This window comes from Lithobates pipiens, unplaced genomic scaffold (genome assembly GCF_037356315.1).
Source record: "Lithobates pipiens isolate NorthernLeopardFrog02 unplaced genomic scaffold, aLitPip1_a1.2 Scaffold_8, whole genome shotgun sequence".
Taxonomy (NCBI): domain Eukaryota; kingdom Metazoa; phylum Chordata; class Amphibia; order Anura; family Ranidae; genus Lithobates; species Lithobates pipiens.
The window spans coordinates 109562045-109579979 of record NW_027507903.1 but is presented as its reverse complement, the minus strand read 5'-3'; the positions used below and the strand labels follow the sequence as shown (position 1 = coordinate 109579979).

General features: G+C 43.1%; 1 long non-coding RNA gene across 1 annotated transcript in view; it reads right to left on the bottom strand.

The window, feature by feature from the left end:
- Positions 1–17935, bottom strand: part of LOC143963137 (uncharacterized) — a 104981-nt gene that overhangs the window by 68759 nt on the left and 18287 nt on the right. The window contains exon 3 of the long non-coding RNA XR_013270889.1: positions 6739–6985. This is a non-coding gene — a long non-coding RNA (uncharacterized LOC143963137). The remainder of the gene's footprint in view (positions 1–6738; positions 6986–17935) is intronic.

Genomic DNA, 17935 nt, shown 5'->3' with positions numbered 1-17935 from the left:
CTTAGTAGCAGAAAATGATAATTGGTTCTGTATTCTCTAAAAGGGGTGCTACTGTGAGGTGGGTAAAGGATGGAGCCAAGATATGATGATCAGAGGTGTGTAGGGAGTAGAGACAAAGGGTAATTTAGAAGGGAGGAGTTCCTGCACCTATTCTCTAAAAAAAAGCCCTGCAGAGGCAGCTTTGGCTTTGTGAGGCCTTAGGCAAATCTTAGACATGAGGCCGCGCACACAAATATAGATACAATTTGTGCAGCTGCTACTAGCAATGTATTTAAGTTTTAACAAAAGTCAAAAACCATATTTATCCATTTACATGAAGGTCAAGTTAATATATGGTCAGAGACTGCGGACATGATACAAGAGATGGTCAGAGACTTCGACCATGATACAAGAGATGGACAGAGACTGCGGACATGATACAAGAGATGGTCAGAGACTGCGGACATGATACAAGAGATGGTCAGAGACTGCGGACATGATACAAGAGATGGTCAGAGACTGTACAGACATGATACAAGAGATGGTCAGAGGCTGACATGGTAACATCACATGCTGCAGCAGCCCCAAACACTGAAGCCACAGACTCTCACAGGCAGTGCAGACAGATGATCTCTCTATACACTCCTTCGTCCCCTACTAGAAGCAGGAGAAGCCTAAACATTGTCTTTGAGTGCCCTGCAGACTCTAGATTTTTCAGCATTTTCAACTTATAGCATGACAAGTGCCCTCAACAAGGGTCCCTGTCTTCTTCAGAATTAAATCTGGATTATTTAAAATTAGCTGTTTATAAAAAGACAGATGTTACATTCCACAACAGAATTTGCTTATTAACACCCAACCCCAGGGGCGCCATTTAGAATGAATGGTACTGCATCGCACAGCACATAGAGCAGGTGCGTTGCCATGCATTATTACAATGCATGCTAATGAGTAGAACGCATTGCCAAAATACAAAAATGTAAATGGTCCCTAAATATTTTCTCTGTTGTGTGGATTTAGATCATTACCGTTCACCCACTGGTTGCTAGAGGTTACTACACATCATTACCACTCACACACTGGTTGCTAGAGGTTACCATACATCCTTACCGATCACTGATTGGTTACTAGCGGTTACTGCACGTCATTACTGCTTACTCATTGGGTGACTGCACATTATTACTGCTTGCTGATGGATTGCTAGAAGTTACTGCACATTATTACTGCTCACTGGTTGGTTGCTATAGGTTACTGCTTATCGTTATTACAAATTGATTGGTTGCTAGAGGTTACTGCACATTATTACCACTCACTGATTGGTTGCTATGGGTTACTGCTTATCATTATCGCTCACTGATTGTTTGCTCACTGGGTGGCAGGGCAGTATTATGGTGTGTGATGCAACTGTTGGTTGGATGACAGGATGCAGTTTGGGGTGATGGTGGCAGCATTGGGGAGAGGCTGAGATCATATCTCCCCTATACTGACAGGAGATAGGGGGTAAGATGCCAGAGGTGGAGTAGAGAGGGATGGTGGGGATGTTGATGACAATGGATGTGGTGCTAGGCAGTGGGGTACAGTGGGGATGTTGATGACGTTGAGTGGTAGGATGCTGACAGTGGGGTACAGAGGGATGAAGATAAGAATGATGATAACCAGGGTAGGGTGGTGGATACTAGAGGTGGGGTACATGGGGATACTGATGACAGGAGGCAGGGTGGTAGGATGTCAGAGGTGGGGTATGGGGGATGATGATTACAGAGGATGAGGTGGTAGGATGCTGACAGAGAGGTACGGGGATGAAGATGATAGGGGGTGGTTGGTAGGATACCAGGCACAGGGGGATTATGATAAGGATGGAGATGATGATGACAGGGGGTAGGTTGGAAGGAAGCTGGCAGTGGGATACGGGGGGATAAAGATAAGGATGATTACAGGGGTAGGGTGGTGGATGCTAGAGGTGGGGTATGGGGGGGTGATGACAGGAGGCAGTGTGGTAGGATGTCAGAGGTGGGGTATGGGGGAGATGATGATGACAGGAGGCAAGATGGTAGGGTGTCAGAGGTGGGGTATGGGGAGGTGATGATGACAGGAGGCAGGGTCGTAGGATGTCAGAGGTGGGGTACCGAGGGATGACGATGGCGACAGGAGGCAAGGTGGTAGGATGTCAGAGGTGGGGTACAGGGGGAATGATGATGACAGGATGCAGGGTGGTAAGATGTCAGAAGTGGGGTACGGGGTGATGATGATGACAGGAGGCAGAGTGTCACAGGTGAGGTACGGGGGGAAATGATGATTACAGGAGGCAGGGTGGTAGGATTTCAGAGGTGGGGTATGGGGGGATGATGACAGGAGGCAGGGTGGTAGGATGTCAGAGGTGGGGTACGGGGAGAATAATGATGACAGGAGGCAGGGTGGTAGGATGTCAGAGGTGGGGTATGAGGGAATATGATGAAAGGAGGCAGGGTGGTAAGATGTCAGAGGTGGGGTACGGGGTGATAATGATGACAGGAGGCAGAGTGTCAAAGGTGGTGTACGCGGGGAAATGATGATTACAGGAGGTAGGGTGGTAGGATTTCAGAGGTGGGGTACGGGGGGGATGATGACAAGAGGCAGGGTGGTAGGATGTCAGAGGTGGGGTACGGGGGGATAATGATGACAGGAGGCAGGGTGATAGGATGTCAGAGGTTGGGTTTGGGGGGATAATGATGACAGGAGGCAAGGTGGTAGGATGTCAGAGGTAGGGTACGGGGATAATGATGACAGGAGGCAGGGTGGTAGGATGTCAGAGGTGGGGTATGGGGGGAATATGATGATAGGAGGCAAGGTGATAGGATGTCAGAGGTGGGGTATGGGGGATGAAGATGACAGGTGGCAAGGTGGTAGGATGTCAGAGGTTGGGTATGGGGGGATGATGATGACAGGAGGCAGGGTGGTAGGATGTCAGAAGTGAGGTACAGGGGATAATAATGACAGGAAGCAGGGTGATAGGATGTCAGAGGTGGGGTATGGGGGGATGATGATGACAGGAGGCAAGGTGGTAGGCAGCTGGCAGTGGGGTACAGTGTAACAGCAGAGATGATGGTAGGGTGGTGGGATGCCAGGAACAGGGGGATTAAGATGAGGATGGAGATGATGACAGGAGTAATGTCAGGAAAGGTTCCCTCCGCTGGTGATATCGATCATTTGGCGTGCAGTACTGAGATCCACCAGCAGGTGTCTCCTGGCAGTTTGGAGCTGTCAGAAGAGCTTTTCCCTGCTGGAAATATGTGGTCATCTTTGGTCCGCAGTACTGGCGTCCACCAGCGGAGGGATCCTGGCAGTGTGGAGCAGGTATTACCTTCTGCAGCCAGGCATCACATGACTGATAGCAGCCATAGTATAAATACCCGGCAAGTGCACACACACCTTGCCCTGGTATTGTCCTTGTGCCCTGACCTGCAGCCTGTTTACCTGTTTACCTGATACCTGATTCTTGTATCCTGCCTCCTGAACCTGTTGCAACCTGATCCCTTTCTCCTTGTCCCCCCATCTGCTGACCTCCTATTTATGACCCTGGCCTGGCTTGACTACAATTCTGGTACTCCCTTTTGCTACATATGCTGGTTTATTTGTTTATCTTCACTGTCTGGTTTGTTCACTCAGTCTGTATTGGTGGTGTGTTCACATGTATATGCATTTACTTTAATAAATTTACCTTCACCTATTTATGTCTGGTTCACTCTGTTGCAGTCACACAGTTCTGATCACCTCTAGTGTATGACAGAATACCAGGGCCATTCCTGACCAGAAGTGGCTGCACAACCATTTTGCTTCAGTTTGGTTGCAAACATGAATGCTGATGAGGTTATTTATTTTTCTCTGCTGGCATCTGAGAGTAGTGATTATTGCCGCCAGGCTTTGACGGGATGGTCTAGTGACCAGTTGTTTGCAGCTATCCGTTTGGCTCACTCCCTGGTCGATCAGGGTTATATATTGTTTGGGGAGGTGCAGCCTTTGATCAAGATCTGTACTGAGCTGGCCCTGCCCTGTATCCCAGATGGCCATGATGATTTCACTCCTCCTTTTAATATGAATCAGGTTGTATCTTTAGTATGGCTTTTTGAAGATGATCCTGCTGATTTTTGTGAACACTACTCAGTCTGTTCCCCACAGATGATTGCTGAGTGCATTGTGTCTGCTCAGTCTTTTGTTGGACAGGGAGGCTTAAAACTTCAGTTTGTGCAACCTATACTCTCAGCATGGTCTGACATGGTGCAATCAGCCCCAGCCAAACAATACACCTCTGCCATCAGATATGAGCCTACCCAAACCTGTTGCAATCTGATCCCTTTCTCCTTGTCCCCCCCATCTGCTGACCTCCTACTTATGACCCTGGCCTGGCTTGACTACGATTCTGGTACTCCCTTTTGCTACATATGCTGGTTTATTTGTTTATCTTCACTGCCTGATTGTTTGGTTTGTTCACTTAGTCTGTATTGGTGGTGTGTTCACATTTATTTGCATTTACTTTAATAAATTTACCTTCACCTATTAATGTCTGGTTCACTCTGTCGCAGTCACACAGTTCTGGTCACTTCTAGTTTATGACAAGTAAGTTGGTAGGAAGCTGACAGGGGGAAGTATTACATAGGGAAGGATGCCAGGAAAAGAGGGATTATGAGAAGGATGATGATGGCAGTAGGTGGCATATGCGGGATGGCATGTATATCATCACTCAGGGCTGTGTGTGAGATCATGGGAAGAAGGCAGCAGTAATTCTCGGGACCTCTCCAGTTAGGAGGTGATGTCATTGGGATGTGTCAGTGTTGGGCAGGGCCGTACATGCTGCACCTTTGAGGCTGGCTCCAGGCTCCAGCTCTGACAGGTCCTCCATTACAGATCATGATCGTCCATCCTGCAGAGGAGATCAGGGAGCTGCTCAACCATTGCAAACTCTGCACATGGCTAGAGATCTGTGGTGCACGGCCGGAGGGGAGGAGTCAGAGTACATGGTGCCACTCACTGACCCTGCGACCTCGGGCAGTGCTCAAGTGGTCAGTGACAATCCGCCCCTGGGCGGGGAAAACTAGTTGCAGCCCCAGATGCAAGATGGGGACACAACAACCAGGGGACATTCCCTCCAACTCACCACACACAAATTAGGCAAATTATGCGGCCGTAAGGACCCTGGGCATGCAAGGCCTTAGGCGGCTGCCTAATTTGTCTAATTAAAGAGCCGCCCTGTATATAATATGGAAGAGTTAAAAGTTCAACTAAAGGCAAAACTTTGTGGAGTAGAGAGGTACTAGAACACCTCTTAGGTTTGTATTGCTGTCTGAGCCCCTGGCAGATTCATGCTCTATATTTGCCATTAATAACACAATCAACGAGGGTGAAAGTGGAAGAAAATCACAAATTTCAAGTTGTCACCAGAATAGGAATATTTTCCAATGTGGACACACTACTTTAAATAATAACAAAACCCAATCACATAAATGTAATATATAGCAGCTTACACTTACTTTAGTTATTGTGGCTGCATTTGTTTTTTTTCAAGCTAAGAACATTTTTGGCAAATACAGAAGTTGCCTGCTGATCTTATAAAAAAAATTAGGTGCCCTTGTCTCTTACTGTGAGCTGCACCAAAGAATATCTTCCTTCTTAACTATCTATCAGTGCAGCCCAATCAGTGCGCATCAATGCAGCCCAATCAGTGCCCATCAATGCACTCTGATCAGTGCCCATCAATGCACTCTGATCAGTGCCCATCAATGCACTCCGATCAGTGCCCATCAATGCACTCCGATCAGTGCACATCAATGCACTCTGATCAGTGCCCATCAATGCAGCCTCAATGCAATGCATTGAATTTTGAGGCATTGATTTAATAGATCGGGGGGGGGGGGGTGGCATTGGGGGCATAAGTATGATTCAGACCTATGTCTCCAACTCTACCCCCCAATTTATTACACCTATGCCTCCAAATTGCCCATTGCCCCCCCCCCCCTTCCTTCCAGAACACGTCTTGTTCAATTCTTAATTCAACGCCTCCATGTGCTGCTTTCAATCACAGCACACTGGCAAAGTTACCTTTTTCCTGCAGCCACAGGGCTCAGACATTGTCTAAACACTAAGGGCAGACGGAGAGGGTTTGAGCCTGCCCACCTAGGACTTCCTTGATGACATGCACCATCCCGCTCCGTAGATGTGCAGCAGGAGGGAGATGGAGAGGGACGGTCCCAGACGACGGACTGCTCCTCCTGAAATGCCCCTCTGTGCAATCCTTGGCAGGGGGCGGGGACAAGCATCTGGAGGGAGGTGGAGAGGGGTGGTCCCAGGTGGCAGACTGCTCCTTCTGAAATGCCTCTGTGTGAGTCTGTTCGCGGCGGGGGGAGGCACTGGCTATACATTCCCAGACAGCATAGCCCTGACCGTACTCGCACTGCTCATAATTTCACTTGCCAAATGCGAGCATTCGAGTTGAAATTTTGAGGGCTGCTTTAAGTGATGGCATGGGAAGTTGGTTAATAAACTGTGTTTACTGGATTAACATCAGTAGATTAACACGGTTTCAAATAGGTGTAAGCAGAGTAAACAGTAGAATAAATGGAGTTGTAAGATGTACTGTATATACGAAGATATAGCTACAGATCTGATCAAAAGAGGAACTTCACTGGAGAATGATAAAATCGAAATCTAATCTAGAAATCTAAAAATCTCAAAAAGTCAGTAGCTACAAATACTGTATTTGCTTACTTTTAAGAAACAGATGCTTACCAGTCCATGCAATCCAGTGGTGTCTTCTATTCAGCCAATGCTTCTAAGGGTTCTTGTTCCTCCACAACACTATCTTGGTTTTGAGAGTTGGTTGTCTCTTCCTGGTGACTCACAGCCAGCTTCCTACTGCACATGCATGAAACGGCCTGCTGGGAGAATGGTCCTGCAGTCTCATGGAATGGGTGGCATTAACCAGGAGGTTGAGTACAGGCAGTTGGTGGGGGAAACAAGGTGGCATCATCCTTGTCTAGGCATGGGAAGAGGAAATGGGAGCAGTTACCACCACAAAAATGTTCTCACTTCCTGGAAAAAACAATTGCCATTTCCTATTTTATAACTTTCCTATGAGAACTAAGTGGAATTAGGGGAGTAATATCTTAATCTTTGTGCAATACATACAGTGGAGGGACTGCTATGAGGAGAATATAGTATATGTACCAGTTTATTTGGACGTGGAATTCAGTGTCGACCGGGTGTTCACTGTTTGAGCCAAACAGTACTTTGACGGTGTGTTATCCCAGTGAGATCCCTTGGGTGTTTGTGTTAGAGAAACTATAGACTAAATCTGGCTATACACAGTTAGATTTTTAGGTTCAGCCTGCAGCCTGAAAATTCCTCCATCCATGCTATATAGTGTGGATGGGCAAATCTCCTGCTGTGGCTGTAGTATGGTATTCTGACAGCTGGCGCAAGCAGCTGTCACAATACCCGAACAGTGCCTGCATCTGTTTGGCTGAAAATTTCAATCAAAGAAATGTCAAAGAATGTCAGATGGGTGGGTGGCAACAGAACCACCCACTGAGCAAATGTTGTCCATTTTGTCAGGAACCAGCCAAAATTAACATAGTGTATGACCAGCTTAAAAGTGGTAGTGGCGAAATTTTGTACCCCGTCTTCTCCAGGCTAACACACATGTTAAAGTGCAAAATAAACTACAAATATTGCATGAAATTACAACTATCAGCACTTATGTAATAAAGTTTTATTGGTGTGCTTGCAGAACATTCAGGTTCTAAAATAAGTCTCAGTAGTTTCCTATTCAGGATTGCACACAATATTTTTTTCTCCTTTATTGAAATTATACTTATGTTGAAAATGCAGTAGTTCAGTTGCATTGCGATAACTTTATAAGATTAATTGGCTTCGCGGCGTATAAAGGCCTGGTAATTAATCACATCTGGGCAAGATCTCTGTTTGTTTTTCTGCTTTCGTGTGATTAATCTGACCAGATTAATCAGTGTTATACTAAAACACGTGATTCTGCCCCTTCATGAATGATTCTGGTATTTCTCCACCTTTTGCTCTGAAATGAACAGTGGTATTTATCCATAATGTATGGACAATGGTCAGCTATCATCTGGTTAAATTTGCAGATGTTGGGTGATGAGAATTTTTTAAGACCTATAAAGGACTTTGCCAGTAAACTGGATCCCATTACTGAATATGCATGTGTTGTGTACAAATGGGAATAATGTAAGCAATTTTAGAGCTATATTTGTGTATGTTTGTGAATGCTGGAACCTTTAGTTCTATCGCTTGTGTGTGTCATGTACGCAGATATGACCCCCCCCCCTTTGTGCTCTCCTGAAAGAATGTAGCTGGGATGAGAGGTTGGTGATAAGCTGGAAGGACACCATGCCAATTTCAGTTTTTTAGACAAAACATTTATAACAAAATGTTCCGGGTTAACAAATCTAATGATAAACAATTTGATCACAATTATTTTTTAATCTGTTTTCCAAACATGGTAAAATGAAGGTTACATTTAACCGTGTCTTACACAAATTGACTATCCTTTGATAGTGGAAGCAGTGCATTAAAAAAAAAGAGCGAAAGTGAGTAAAATTAAGTAATATGTGCCCCTTTGAGGACCCCAGAACAAGAAGAACAAACTGTGGTGAACCCTGGCTCTATCCCATGCTCATTTACTAAGGCAGCCATAACTGCTTGTGACTGATGACACGGTCCATGTGTCAAGCTGAAGGGAAAAGAGTCGCTGGCAGACATAAATGATCACCTTTTCCAAACTCTTGTTTCGTAAGAAGTTGCCCTCTGTGGACCACTTGTTCTTCTCGTTCTGGGGTCCTTAAAGTTGAATTATTAATCCCAGCTATACTGGGCCAGAACTGGGATGGAATCTGTGAGTTGCATAGTTGCATAGACCCAGCAAGTGTCCGGGGCTGTAAATGCAGCATCCTTAGAGTCGCCTGGTCTGCTTCCATGTGTGAGTTTTAATGTTAGTATGGCTACCTCAGCAAGAACCTGGAAGGTTGAAAACAGCCGATCAAATTAACTTAGCATGCTTGATTGGTTTACCTGCCGAAGTAAAAACAAACTTCTGGCCCTTCAAATGGAACCAAAAGCTCTCTATATCTCGACTATCTATATAAATATATATACTCTTTTTATAGCTCACAGGCTTTGCTAAAACATGGAGCTCTGCTTCTTGAGCTGGGGAAAAAGGATCCAATGACTCTGAATACAGAGAATCCTTCTGGGTGATAAACATCATCCTCAGTATAAAACCGGGAATAACACTACAAAAAAGTAAATACTCGGGTCTCCAGGGAGTGTGTCCTGCACTGGGCTCACAGCAGCTGATTCCTACATCATCAATTTAACACGTGGTTTTTCTTTGTCTCCAGCCTCCTTCAATAGAGGCAATAAGGTGGCTGGATTCAAATGTATGCATTTTTCATTGTTATATTTGTACATAAACACACAAAACAAATTCATATTTTGAACCTTTCATTAGACAAACATTTAGTTAGCTATATATTTGCTATGCAGAATTCTGGACCATTAAAAATTAAATATTCAACCAAAATAATGTCTGTAACTTTGCCTAATAGCACCTTTGCATAAAGCTACAGCTCTGATATATCGGGGTCAACCCTTTATTACTGGGTCCAGCTTGCATAAATATAGCAATGGCTTGTTTTCTATCATGCTGTTTGTGTAAGAACTCCAGTTTCATGTTTCAAAAAGACAACTTTTTCCTGGCAATATTATAATAAATGATAATACCCTGCAGTCATGCAGAGATGTCCATAAACCCTAAGTATTCTTCTACTTATACCCACTGCACTTACAAGGAAAAGGGGCACATCATTTCACAATCCACACATTCTGCTTTGGATTTCCAAAAAAAAATACATAAAAACAAAAGGACCAACAATATGTATGATGGACCAGAAAGCACTCGGCCATCAAAAACTATAAACCAACTGGCTGCAGGCAAAACCAACTGGCTGCAGGCAGCATCTATCCTAACAGGGTGTGTTGGACTTGATGTGATGGGTCTGTTATATTTACATTTTATTTATTATTACTCTCACATCATGGACCGCACATTAAGTTATTATCAGACTTTAAGATTTCATTTTTGTAGAAAAACTTCTTATGTATCCCATTCATCTTGGCTTTGTTAAACATTATTGCAGCTGTATTCAAATTAACAACCTCATCTTAATCTTTTTTTTTTCCACTCAATAAATGTAAAATTAAAAAATTGTTATCTTAATCTAAACTAATCCCATTTTTACCAATTTCCCCATTAACCTGGATTTCATTTCCAACCAAAGGTTGTCTAAACCAGTTTCAATATATCTATATTTATTAATAAAATTGTTAAACTCATATTAGAAATGAATACTCATATGATAATTTCAATATCACACACTAATATATATGCACAGATAAATGTCCACTATCAAAGGATAGTCAATTTGTGTAAGACACGGTTAAATGTAACCTTCATTTTACCATGTTTGGAAAACAGATTAAAAAATAATTGTGATCACATTGTTTATCATTAGATTCGTTAACCCGGCGGCACATTTTGTTATAAATGTTTTGTCTAAAAAACTGAAATTGGCATTGTATTCTTCCAGCTTATCACCAACCTCTCATCCCAGCTACATTCTTTCAGGAGAGCACAAAGGAGGGGGGGGGGGGGGTCACATCTGCGTACATGACACACACAAGCGATAGAACTAAAGGTTCCAGCATTCACAAACATACACAAATATATCTCTAAAATTGCTTACATTATTCCCATTTGTACACAACACATGCATATCATTCTCTCACTTTATTTTAACACTTTTTAATTCTGCTTTCTTTATTTTGTTCTGATATTCTTTGCATCTAATGTATTGTAATATCATACTTCACATACTTTACCTTCTATGATCAGACGAGCAGCCATAGTGCTCATTCCATCTTCCCTCTCTAACAACATATAAAGCATTCTGTTTTAACTCTCATTACTGTTTCTTGACTTTACTAGTTGTAGTGCCTGACCCCATATTCATCCCACAACTTAACATCAAACAGTCCCTTTCTGTCTAATGTTAATTGTCACCCTTGATCCATCCTGCTCACATAAATAGCTGTTTCTCTAGCTGTATACTCTGCATGATTCTTTGTCCCTGTGGACTTTGGTGGTAACCCAGTTACCCATTACGGATACTTGTCCACTTTAACCATTAATCTAGGGGCTCAGTATAGGCGGAACCACACCTTTGGTTCATATATAGCCCTCCTCTTGCGCTGGGCATTTTTGAGGGTCTCTTACCCTTCATTCCCTTACTTAATTTAATTCCCATAATGACTGGCCAGTCTTCTCTACGTGTGCCTACACCCTCTTGCCTCTAAACTACTTTATCTAGCAGATGTACTACATATACCTGTGAACAACACTATTCTTCCCTTTCTTTATAACAGTCCGATGGACAGTAGATAGTGACAACATAACATTTAACCCCCAATCAATACAGTTCAATTAAGGGGAGTAAAATAGGTATCCTTTGTCCCGAAAATGCCTTACCGATCAAGGAAGTCTGATAACTCAAAATGCTTACCTCAGCCGGCTGATTATCAGAAATTCCCGGATTGTCTCAAGCTCCTCGTTTCGGATACTCAGGGTCACCTGGGAACCCCTGCTGGCCAAGCTAGCCACCTGAAATTGATATTCTATAGATAGGCAACTCCTATTCTCATATTGATTAGTGGTTCCAAATTAATAATAACTACTGCAGTAGGTAACAGACACAAAAGATATGCTCAGCATCTTTCCAAATAATCGTTCTCCTTTATTATGATGCATTTGAAGGTTTTTATACACATGGTTATGTAGGTATCACATTAATATTACAATTGTACGTTTATGGTAACAAGGGGCATTACATAGGCAGGCTAATTCTAATCAGGACTCGAAAGAATGCAAAACATGTACTGAAAACATTATTAGTGCCGTGTGCACAGTGAGGGCATTGTGCAATACATATAAAATAGAATACAATTATATACAGAACCTACAAATGCGTCATAATAAAGGAGAACGGTTATTTGGAAAGATGATGAGCGTATCTTTTGTGTCTGTTCCCTACTGCAGTAGTTATTATTAATTTGGAACCACTAATCAATATGAGGATAGGCGTTGCCTATCTATAGAATATCCATTTCAACCTATAAAGGACTTTGCCAGTAAACTGGATCCCATTACTGAATTCTCAGCCCTCAGACAAATCTACTTATGTAATTTATGTTGAGGTATTTAATAACTTAAGGACCAGGCCTCTTTTTCAGACTTGGTGTTTTCATGTTTAAAACTGTTTTTTTTTTGCTAGAAAATTACTTAGAACTCCCAAACATTTTATATTTTATTTTTTTTCTAACACCCTAGAGAATAAAATGGCGGTCATTGAAATACTTTTTTTTACACCGTATTTGCGCAGCGGTCTTACAAGCACACTTTTTTTTTTAAAAATGCACTTTTTTGAATAAAAAAATAAGACAACAGTAAAATTAGCCCAATTTTTTTTTTATATTGTGAAAGATAATGGTATGCCAAGTAAATTGATACCCAACATGTCACGCTTCAAAATTGCGCCCGCTCGTGGAATAGCGTCAAACTTTTAGCCTCAAAAATCTCCATAAGCGACATTTAAAAAATTGTACAGGTTGCATTTTTTGCGTTACAGAGGAGGTCTAGGGCTAGAATTATTGCTCTCGCTCTACCGATCGCGGCGATACCTCACATGTGTGGTTTGACCACCGTTTTCATATGCAGGCGCTACTCACGTATGCGCCCGCTTCTGTGCGCAAGCTCGTCGTGACGGGGTGTTTTTAAATTTTTTTTATTTTTTTCTTATTTATTTTAATTGATTTTATTTATTTTTACACTGTTTTTTAAAAAAAAAATGGATCACTTTTATTCCTATTACAAGGAATGTAAACATCCCTTGTAATAGAAAAAAGCATGACAGGTCCTCTTAAATATGAGATCTGGGGTCAAAAAGTCCTCAGATCTCATATTTGGGCTAAAATGCAAAAAAAAAAAAAAAGAAAATCTGACATTTAAAAAAAAATATACCTTTAAGAGGTATGGGCGGAAGTGACGTTTTGACGTCGCTTCCGCCCTCCTATGGTATAGAGACGAGTGGGGGCCATCTTAGCCTCACTTGTCTCTATGCCCAGCTAGGAAGAGGACCCGATCGCCTCCGCCGCTACCGACGGCTCCGGTAAGCGGCGGAAGGGGGAGTGGCACCTCTCCCGCCGCCGATAGCGGTGATCTTGCGGCGAATCCGCCGCGGAGACCACCGTTATCGTACAGCCGACCGCCGCCTGAAGAGATGGATATCTCGATTGTGGCAGCAGCTGCTGCCGTTACCGAGATATCCCTCTTCAAAAAAAGTACGTACATCCCCGTGAGGCGGTCCACAAGTGGTTAATGTATACTAACTATTGCTTTACTATTGAATAATATTGATAAGACCACTACTATAAGATAATATCAATAAAACATATGCAAATTAATATAAATAACATTAAATATATTGGTTAATATGAAATTCTACTACACTCCTTCCCTTTCCTGGTGCCAACATGGCAGAAAACATAGTAGTATGCTGCCATGTATTTCCACCAAGAAAGGAAAATTATGGTAAGTATTTGATATAATTTTCCTTCTGGCAGCATGGCAACATACTACCATATCTATGCTGCCATTGATTGGTGCCAGAAAAGGAAAATGACATTAGGTATTTGATGCAAGTTGGCGCAGAGCACTCACCAATTTGATACAATTGTCTGTTTTTCTGGCACCAACATGGCAGCACCTCTCCCGCCGCCGATAGCGGTGATCTCGCGGCGAATCCGCCGCGGAGACCACCGTTATCGTACAGCCGACCGCCGCCTGAAGAGATGGATATCTCGGTTGTGGCAGCAGCTGCTGCCGTTACCGAGATATCCCTCTTCAAAAAAAGGACGTACATCCCCGTTAGGCGGTCCACAAGTGGTTAAACATACACTAATTTACCAAAAGTATTGGGATGCCTGACCTTTTATGCACATGAATTTTAATGGCATACCAGTCTTAGTTTGTAGGGTTAAATATTGAGTTGGCCCACCCTTTGCAGCTATAACAGCTTCAACTCTTCTGGGAAGGCTGTCCACGGGGTTTAGGAGTGTGTCTATGGGAATGTTTGACCATTCTTCCAGAAGTGCATTTGTGAGGTCAGGCACTGATGTGGAAGAGAAGACTTGCATGCAGTCTCCACTCTTATTCATCCCAAAGGTGTTCTATCGGGTTGAGTTCAGGAGTCTGTGCAGGCCAGTCAAGTTCCTCCAGTCCAACCTTGCTCATCCATGTCTTTATGGACCTTGCTTTGTATACTGGTCCAAATCATTTTGTGGAGGGGAGATTATGGTGTGGGGTTGTTTTTCAGGGGATGGGCTTGGCCCCTTAGTTCAAATGAACAAACAACAGCCTTAGGGGGCACACCCTAAAAATGCATTAGAATTCAAGATGGTGCTGCTATAGGACTGCAAACAGAACAAAATAGATTACAGGGCACACATACAAAAATAACATTTAAATCCTGCAAGGCTGTTTAAAACACCTGAACATATTCAAAAATATGGGGATTTGGTTACACCATATGGCCTTATAGTGCTAAGCCCACTACAGCGTCAAAGTAACCCATTATCAGTGGGTCCTACACTATTCATAGAATAAAAGGTCCTGCAGCTCAATCATGGGATACAAACTCCTCTTTATGGGAGAACTATAAGGACTCCTCCTATAATACAGGTGGACACCAATAAGAGATAATGAAGGGGGTGAGCTTAGAACTATATGGCCATATGGTGTAAACAAATGCCCATATTTTTGAATATGTTCAGGTGTTTTAAATAGCCTTGCACGATTTAAATGTAATTTTTGACATTTATATATGGGGCTGTCTCTTTTCTGAATATGGTGATGTCTCTTTGCTGGATATGGGCCTGTTAAAATTGTCTGGAATTGCCTCTGAGCTTACTTTGGTAATTGCTGGATATTTGTAATGTTTTGTGTATTTTACTACATTGCTTTTTATTAGCAAATTCCATACAAATTCCCCTCAAATTATGCCTGGTTACCTGTTTTGTAAAGGGGGTGGGGCTAGGAGGTGTGTAGGGGTGGAGACAGGGGGAGGTCCTGGGGCAGTTCTAGTGGTGAGTAGGGGGCAGAGAAAGGTGGGGCCTAGGGGAGAAGGGTTAGTTCCTGCACCTTTTCTCTGAGAAAAAAAGCCCTGCGTACTACTCACCTACTCACCTTTGAACTCTGCAGTAATTATTATTAACCCCTGAACTCTGCTCGATTTGGGGCTGCCTCTTTGCTGGACATGGGGCTGTCTCTTGATGGATATGAGCATATCTCTTGGTAGAAAGGGGACTATTTCTTCACTTTCCATTGCTGCAGAGTAATATGAAGTACAGTGGTTCCCATTATTTAAACAAAAGTCCCAGCCTCTTCTATATAAATCCACCAGAGCTATCCAGCAGCTTGATATAAAAAAAGGACAGGACTTTAGTTAAATAATAAGAAACAGCAGTGCTGCAGATTACTTCTGCCACATAGCGGAGTCATAGCAGAACAGCTTCCAAAAAAGCGTGACTGTCCCAGAAAATCTGAGACACTAGGCAAGTATGCATGTGTGCAGTGCAAAGAGTGCAGGCTTGAACACCCTCACTCCACACATTTGCATCCATGGGTGGCAGAGCTTTCTGTGTAGATAACACACTTGCAGCACAGTGACTAGTTCTCAGTCTCTACCTATGATTGGGAATCAGTCCTGTGATTGGCCAGTCCCACCTGCTCCACCGGGGATAAAGACCCTGATAAAGGGCGGGAAGGGGTTAAGCATAACTAATATATAGCAAAATAAAGGAACAGTATGAATATCTATAAAACAATAACAACATAGGAAAAATATACAGAAATATTCCAACTATATTAGTCACTTGTTTTCTCTCCCTGCCAATGCAAATGTATCAGCTGGTGTCAAGCTGGTGTATGAGCCTCACATAGCGGGTGGCCCGTCTCCAGTCTGATCTCAAGGCTGATAAATAACACTTTCTGGCCAAAATTGCTAGTTAAAGAATCTGCTTAGCTGGTCTTATGATTCACAAACCCCTGCCACAATGTACAGCCAAGCAGGTGACACCACTAGTTCCTGTTGCAACATTATTTGTGACCCGCCCACTCATTTAACTATGAAAGCACATCATCACAACACTTACATTACTTGAATCTTGAACTTTTCTCTCTATAATTTGATGTTGTATAAATAATATCTATGAAATGTAGGTGAAAGTGCTAAATTTGATTCCTCTTTTTATTGCAGATGAAATTTACCAGGCCTGCCCCAGTGAATGACATTGAATATGACATTCACATTTAGAGTCCACCAAAGTGTGACATCCACATTGAGACTCTGCCAGAATGTGACATTCACATTGAGACTGTACCAAAATATGATGTGCACATTGAGACTCCACCCGAACGTGACATTGACATTGAGACTCCACCAGAATGTGATGTCCATATTGTGACTTCACCTGAATCTGCCATTGACATTTAGACTCCACTAGGGCTGAAACAACTAATTGACATAATCGATCATGAAATTAGTTGTCAACTATTTTCATAATTGATTAGTTGGTCAGCCGATTAGTTGGCCTGCATACAGAATGCAGAATTTTAAAGTACAGTCAGTGGTATAGTGTGTGTGTGTGGAGGGAACTGGTGCGGTCGCCCTGGGTGCAACATTTAGAGGTAAGCATAATTACGAGTATGTTGTGGTTAGTATTTCTAGGCTTATACAAGCCCTACAAAGGGTAGGGGAACCCAGTGAAGAGATTGGTAGAGAGAAGCAGCATTGTTAGAATTGAGTTCACCTGCTAGGGGCACTTAGCTGCTCTGGGCTGTTTGCTGCCGCACCAGTGTCCACCAGCAGGTGTCTCCCAGGAGCCAGCAGGCTGTAGTAATTAGTTACACCAGTAATCAGCTGCCAGGTGGCTATTTAGGGCTGCCTCTCCCTTCCCCTATAGTGCTACTATTCTGATCGCCTCCTTGTTGCCAGAGATCCTGATACCTACCCTGATATCTACATTGTTTGGTCTGTTTCCATGTGTAGCTACATATAGCTGGTCTCCCTAGCTGTTGAATCCTGACAAGCAGCCACAGATCAGTAAAAAGGTGTAATAGTCTAGCAGCAGCATTCATACTGGTCGCCTCCTTGTTGCCAGAGGTCCTGATACCTACCCTGATAGCTACATTGTTTGGTCTGTTTCCATGTGTAGCTACATATATCTGGTCTCCCTAGCTATTGAATCCTGACAAGCAGCCACAGATCGGTAATAAGGTGTAATAGTCTAACAGCAGCATTCAGGATAGACTGGGGGGATAGCCTGTGTAATGGTAGGCCAGTGAGGAGGGATTTGCAGTAGTCAAGGCGGAAAATAACCAAGGCGTGAATAAATTGTTTTGTGGTGTTGTTAGTCAGGAAGGGGCAATTTTTGGAAATGTTGCAGAGGTTAAAGCCCCTTTAGGACTAGTGTGACTTGACCTGCAAATTGGGACTGCAAAATCATATGACAAGTCATGCCACATAATTTCCAATGAGTACCACTCATATCTGTGCGACTTCAAGTTGCACCGACTTCAAAGTAGTCCCTGTACTACTTTGGTTCAACTTTGATGCAAGTTGAGGTCCATAGGCTTCAAGTTTACACAGGCATTCCCTGAAGTTTCATCAAAATCGAGTCAAAATCACATGACTTTCAAGTCGCGGTAGTGTGAAAGGGGCCTAAGGTGGCAAGATTTAACCAGTGATTGCAGATGGGGGCTGAAGGAAAGGTCAGAGTC